Genomic DNA, 7253 nt, shown 5'->3' with positions numbered 1-7253 from the left:
TGATTCTTGTAAAATTTGCTTATCCCTCACAGTGGAAGACTGCTAACTGCCTGCTATAGAAGCCACAGCTTGTTTGTCTAAGAATAATGTTCTGTTGAGTTTATGGTTAAATGAATCCATGAACAAAACTTTAATGATTTAATTAACGTGCTTTCATGCTCTGTTTTTGTGAGTCACACACTGGGTGTGGTATTGAGAATACAAACCTCAAAGTAGCAGTTTTACTGGGAGGGACTTTGAAAATACCTATCGCATGTCAGTTTTGCAACAGCATATGGAAGAGCCCAGCCCAGTGTGTACGAGAATCGCATCTTCTGACTGACTGCATGAAGGGGAAAATCAAATTTTTAAAATATCCTTAAAGTGGCAGAGTACAACTGCGTCCTACTCGTCTGTTCTTTGTAGCCTGATACAGTATTTAACTAACAGGGTAAGTTGATTTTTTACTTCTTTTCTTTGCATACTGTAGTCTGTAGTGATGCATTTGGTAGTAGAGATTAATTAAGAAATGGTGGGTGGATAACATTTTATTTCTTAATGTGATTCATGCATTGAAAGGTAGAGAGAGAGAGAGAAGAGAAAAAAATGGCCACATAGAATTATACTGTATCAGCTATGAGGGGGAAGATGCCAATGGAACACAAACTATATATATATATATATATATATATATATATATATATATATCTTTAGTAAGAGTGAGGGTGGTACTCGACTCGTACAGTTTGTCTAGTTCAATGCTTTTTTTCTCATTTTTAATAAGGCGTGGCAGTAGTCTCCGTTCACATTTCTGCATGACCAACTGAACCATATTCATTTAATTTAATTTCCTTGCAATGCTAGTTACAGACTTTACACTGTAATGTGAGTAGTGTACAGGCAGATGGAAAGACTGAAATAAACTGAAGTGTTGCTCTTACCTTGAAGCTGATGTTATAGCAGAGATTTGAAATATTACAGTCTGCTAAGGATCACTTTGTAGTGCAGAAGTTACCTACTTAAAATCCTGAGGTAGTTAGTTACTATCTAAATTAGGAGGAATGTTTGAGCAACCTGTCTAATAAAAGTATGCAGAACTTATTTCTGAGGGTTGATGAGTATCAGATGTAGTACACACTAGCTAATCTATAATGCAACTTTCCATGCATTACGATAGAAATGCCATAAGCAGTTTTGAGAAAGTATATGGACTGTAAATGAATCCTCTTCTGATCAAATATTGAAGAAATGCTAAAAAAGTCATAGAAAATGATAATCCTGCAATATCCATTACCAGAGCAAAAGTCTGAAAAAATGTGTTTGATTGAACTTAGTCGTTTACACTTTTTAGCTCACAATGACATTTTTTTGTTCATGTGTTAACTGATTAAGTCTATTAAACAACAAATATTTCTTTCCAGGAGCAGAGCAAGAACACTATCTTGGTGACAGGGGTTGCTCAGAGTCACACAGTAGGCAAATGGAGGTGGAAGGAATCAAACCCATTCCTTTAACCACAAGTAGCAGCTCATTAATAGTGCAGAGCTGTTATCCTCTGTGCTAACTGCCATATTCTATAAAATGCATGCAAATTTATCTTATAAATAAGAACTGTGTTCAGTCCATCCTGATTTACTTTGATGTCAATATGCTTTCATAATAACAAAGGTTGACCTACTCATTCAGATACCTGGATTTATTCAGGAGAAATGCGCCTAGTTAAGGAAATGACTGAGAGTGGCAATTCTGAGCATTTACATTTATACATTATAGTCTTCACTGTTCTAATCTGGAAATGTAGACACTAAAAGTAAGTGATAGCAGCAAAGTCTTAAAGATCTACTATGTGATTTCAGTGAAAATCATGGCAAACATTAATAGGGCAAAATGGTTCCTATCTGAATGGTGGTAAAAGATTATTTTTTGTTTGTTTCCTTGCACTATTCACTTGACCTACTTAGTCCTTCTGCAGTGAGTACTTCAGCCATTTGTTCATTACAAGTTGAGGGTCAAGACAGCCGGAAGATATGTCATCATACATATGTCAATCGTGTTTTTTCCATATGGCCTTCATGTTCTCCTGTACATACCCCAAACTGTGCAAGGGGTAGGTGTTCAATAGACTGTGACAATGTTACCTGCCTCTACATATATGCAGCACAAATAATGACAATCTATCAGCCAAGGTTGAATATATAAAAAAAAAAAAGGCAGCCTAAAAAGGCCAAACTTTTAAAGATGCAATATCAAAGGCTTGCTTTTTAGATTAGTGTATTATTTATTATTTATTTTCTGCATGTATATAACACCCCCCCAACTCCACCAGGGATTTCATCCCTGTGAAATGTATCCAGGTACACACCTCTTCCCTCAAATCGTGGTTAATTCACTCAGCTGCACTTTTCATCTCCACCTTCTTCAGCAGCTTTGACAGGTACCTGAACTGCTATTTCACCTGGGTCATAGCTGGTGTTAAAAATACCTTTTCAATGTCCATTTCCAAACCAAACAACCACATAGTTATTTTGCAGTAGTTTTGCCCTTGATACAGCCATAACATTTTTCTTATTCTTGAGATAACTACTCTGCCTGTTCAAATGACCAGTCTCACAATGTCAGAACTTACAGTAATTACCCATCAACCACTATAGTGTAGCTCAGACCTAAAGTATTAGACCATTTCTGAATATTGACTGCAACAGTCCCACCAGAGTTGACTTTTGGGTTGGGGGTTGGTATACTGGCCACAAGGTACAAAGTTTGATTCTAACCTTTAAAAGGGAAATTGAATAGCCTTAAAAATGGCCTGCAAGACCAGCTAACCTAGTATTTGCCTATGAACCTATATATTGAGCTCCTTATGTATTGATACCTATATTCTAAATTTAGCTCTGGTATTGATAACTGCTAAAGCATGGAATGGTGCAACATTAGGCCTTGCTTTGCTAGTAACAAGATAGACAATCCCGCTCAGAGGACTATATTTATGTAATCAAAGGTCCTGTCTCCCTTGTATTGAGTTCAAAACCCAAGGTTTTGGCTTGGAAATAGTCATTTAGGTTCATAGGTTCATAGGTTCATACTAGGCTATCTGCCCAAGGGCATTTATAAGCCTAGCCCATAGATATGTGGCTTTCGCCACCCCTTTAGTTTGAATAAAAACTATGCCTATCATTTTGCTGTGCCTCTGTCAAGCAGTGACACTGAAGTAATCCCTGGGGTATATCTGCAATCTCCCATCCATTGGTCAAGATTCCTCTTGAACAAGGCCAGAGAGGTGCTCTGCCTCACATGTACCGGGATTTTGTTCCACAGCATAGGGAGTCTCTGGGTGATGAATCTGTCCCTCCAGCACGTTCTATTTATAACCGTGTCAAGGTTTAAGTCTCCGCCCTTGTGGTTCTGAGGGATCTAGATTTTTGAGGTGAAGCATATTCATCAAATCTGGGTTTGACATGGCCTTATATGTCAGGCACAGGTCACCTCTGAGCAAGCGGTATGAGACTGAATAGAGCTGGAGTTCTTTCAGTCGGGCAGCATAAGACATATTTTTGAGACCCTTTATCCTTTTGGTGAGGAACTTTTGGGGCCTTTCAAGCTGCAGCAGGTGTCTGGTCAGATACATTCGAACGGGCATTGTACTCAATCATAGGTCTAATAAGTGATGAGTACAGGGGACGATGACCTCCCTTGATCTAGATGTGAATCCCTTCATGATCAGGTGGGTGATATAGAAGGTTTTCCTAACTACTTTAGTAACATGAGTGTCAAGCGAAAGGCTACTGTCAACCTGGGTCCCCAGATCTCTGATGACTTTTTCTGTGCTCAGTGGATTGCCACCTATATGGTAGCTAGGGGTAACCTTGTTTTTCCCGAAGGGTATGACTATGCATTTTGGCGTTTAACTTCAGGCCATGGCTCTGGCACCAGTTATCCGTTTCTGTGAGGCCCTTCTGGAGGATATCTGTGTCAGATGTGTTTTCGACTATGGCCCAGTTTGCAGTCATCTGCAAACTTTGTCAGCCATAACCCTCCTGTGTTTGCTTGTACTTCAGAAAAGTAGATGCCGAACAAGAGTGGACCCAGGACTGAGCCCTGTGGGACACCACTTGTGACAGGCTTTGAGTCTGACATGGCTCCAGCAACTCTGACCCTGTGGGTTCTGTCACTTAGCCAGTTTGCAACCCATCTTGTGATGTATGGGTTTACATTCAAGCTGATGAGTTTTTCGATGGTACCTGAGTGGGGTATTGTGTGAAGGCCTTTGCCAGGTCGAGGTAGGCTGTATGGACTGCCTTTCCTCATCAATGGCCTTGGTGACTGTCTCGAAAAAGTCAACCAAGTTTAAGAGGCAGGATCTGCCTTTGACAAAGCCAAACTGAGTTGGATCCAAAGTCTGCAAGTTCCCTATGTCTTTATTTATGAGTTCCATTATGATCCTCTCCATGGCTTTGCAGATAAGGCTTGTCAAGCTAATGGGCGGTAATTTCCAGGGTCTGTGGAGGCACCGCCCTTATGAAGTGGGACCACAGTCGCCGGCGCCACTCCTTGGGTGCGTATCCTGAGGTGAGGCTAAGATTAAACAGCTGTCCTAACTGTGGGTTTAATTCCTCGTTGAGTTCATGAAGCACACAGCCGGGGACACCATCCGGTCCCATGGATGCTGTGTTTTTGCCTTAGTGAGGGCAGTTCTCACCTGGGCGTTGGAGATGTTTGGGGGCTACAATCCTCTGGAATAGATATCTCTCCTTTTGGGGAGGGGAGAAGTTTGCACTGAACCTGTCAGCCAGTATGTTGGCAATGTGTGTAGGTTCAGTAATTTTCACATCATTTTGAACTAATTCTGAGCATATCTGGGAGTTTCCTCCTAGGTTTCTAACATAGCTAAAGAAGGCCTTATGATTCTCTTTAGAGTCCTTGGCGATTTTTCTCTCAAAATTTGCCTTGGATGATTTTATGAGAGCTCTTAGTTTTTACTTATAATGATCAAAGGTGTCTTACCTTTCAAGGATTTTGCTCTATCTTGTAGTAGCTTCCTCCTTTTGTTGTAGAGCTTGTTTATGGCTGGGGTCCACCAGACTGGACGCTTGCCTTTGGTACAGAGAGTCTTAGTTTTGTTTGGGATTGCCTGATCCATGCAGTCCTGTAGGTGCTGGTAGAAGGCATTTGTAAGTGATTCAGCGGTTTGAGTAATGTTTACCACTGGCTCAGGGGCCTTAAAGGAGACCACACTAGTTTTTAGAAGTGTGAAATCGGCTTTTGAGAAGTTTTTCACTGTGGTCTTTTTGTTTCAGGTGGGGCGGGATGAGGACCTCCAGCGAGATTAGTTTATGATCTGATCTCACCAGTGAGGGGTATACTTCCGGTGTTGAACATTTTGATCCCATGTTCGTGATGATGAGATCAAGTATGTTTTCTCCTCTTGTGGGGATGGTGACTAGTTGTTCCATGGCATTTGAGCTTATGAACTCCAGGAATCTTTGGGTTAGAGTGTTCGGGCTTGAGTAGTGTTCCCAGTCTATATTAGGGTAGTTGAAGTCACCTAGTATGATGGTGTTTGGAGATACATTTATCCCTCCAATGTTTTCAGGAAGGCCATGTGAGGTTCCTGAGTTTGAGAGGGTGGCCTGTAACATGCTACAAATTGCAGAGCAGTCTTGCCTATGGTTAATTGCACCTGGATGGTCTCCGATGCATCGTGCGTTGCCACCAACCTTGAGGTGTGGGTGTCCTTTATGAATATGGACACCCTCCTTTCTTGGTGTTGTCCGGATTTTGGGGCCGGAACGCATGATATGAGGTGAAACCTGTTAGTGCTGGGGTGCTCTCAGGAGCCTTGAACCAGGTTTCTGTCACAGCACAGACATCGATGTTCTCCATATTGAGAAGGGCCTCGAGTGCGTGCATCTTGAGATTGAGACTTCTGGCATTGAGCAGCATTACCCTTAGTTTTTTTTCCTTTTGGTGTTCTAGGGTGGTAGGTTTAGAATTTGAGCCTTGCCTAAAAAGGCACTATGGGGGTGGCAAGAGCCTTTGCCAATATCCGGAAGCCCAGGGTGACAGGTGCAAGCCGTCCCTTGCGAGCAGCGTGGCTTGTCCAGCATGTCATCCCAGGCAGACAGACATTGGATCCCCTTTGAATGACACCAGAATTTAAGCCAATTATTAAAGCTGATCATCTTATCACTGTATTGTGGCATCATTCTAGGTGAAGGTAGGATACTGCTCAAGGTCAGGGTCATACCTGTCTGGGCTACATAATCAGAGAGCTCCTCGATGTCCCTTTTCATGTAGTCCAAGGAGGTACGTCTCAGGTCGTTGACACCAGCGTGGACAATGACTGAGTCGTACTTGTACCTGCTGTTGAGAGACCTGAGTGCTTGCATTATGTGGCGGATTCTAGCGCCCGACAGGCAGCTTACTGTGACCTTCTCTTTACTCAGTCTGGTGAGCGGACGTCAGTGTGTCTGACTATGGAATCACCAATGACAAGTGTGTCTGGCATTTTGTTTGGCCTTAAGGGCTGTGACTGTTTGACACTCTGACTGTGTGGTCTATGTGTTGCATGTGTTGGGTCGTGAGGTGGTAGTTGTTTGGGTGTCTGCTTTGGTGGCCTCTGCTGTTTTGGTAAATTTTTGATCAGAGCCTCCGAGTATGTCTTTGTGTGAGTATGTGTATGATTTGAAGTTGTGATGGTACCATGTGTGACTGGGTATGTATTGTGTGTGGTTACCTTCTCCTCCTGTCTGGTCTTGCCAGTCCTATGTTGAGAGAGCTCAGCCTCCAGTTTGGCCGTATAGTTGCATCTCTCGCATGTATTTGTGTTTTGTGGGAGAAGGAGAGGATTGTCTGTGTACATGAGGCAGTTGTAACATTGCCTCAATATTCCCAGGTTCACCAGTTGAGCTGGAGAGGACACTAGCAACTGATCCCTCGACATACTAGAAGTAGTAGATAAAGAGATTTAAAAGTTAGTTTTAACTATACACTACAGGCTTGCAAATTTTAGGCAAAAATGAAGATTCACATGGAAAAAATGTTTTGTGGGGTGCTGACTAACTTGTTTAAATATTCCTTTTGTTCAGCTCTGTAAATTGCTATAAAAAGTAGCAAACTGAGTTAGAGTTCTGATTGTAGCCAAGGAGACCTGGATTTGATTAATGGTTCTGACTCTTGAGACCTTCAATGAGGGATTGGAAATAAATTATATTTTGTTGTTGCACCTACCTTGGGGGGAGCGGAGGGTGACCTTACTGGGGCTGCAAACAGGACAC

At 42.1% G+C, this 7253-nt stretch overlaps 1 protein-coding gene across 1 annotated transcript in view; it reads left to right on the top strand.

Moving 5' to 3' along the window:
- Window positions 1-250: 250 nt before the first annotated feature.
- Window positions 251-7253, top strand: part of LOC122808858 (protein S100-A6-like) — a 117188-nt gene continuing 110185 nt past the window's right edge. The window contains exon 1 of the mRNA XM_044079956.1: window positions 251-430. The gene's annotated coding sequence lies outside the window, so the exon portion shown is untranslated. The remainder of the gene's footprint in view (window positions 431-7253) is intronic.

Source organism: Protopterus annectens, chromosome 8.part0 (genome assembly GCF_019279795.1).
Source record: "Protopterus annectens isolate FY-2018-M chromosome 8.part0, PAN1.0, whole genome shotgun sequence".
NCBI classification, from domain to species: domain Eukaryota; kingdom Metazoa; phylum Chordata; order Ceratodontiformes; family Protopteridae; genus Protopterus; species Protopterus annectens.
Note: the sequence above shows the minus strand (reverse complement) of the source record. Positions and strands in the feature narration are given on the sequence as shown.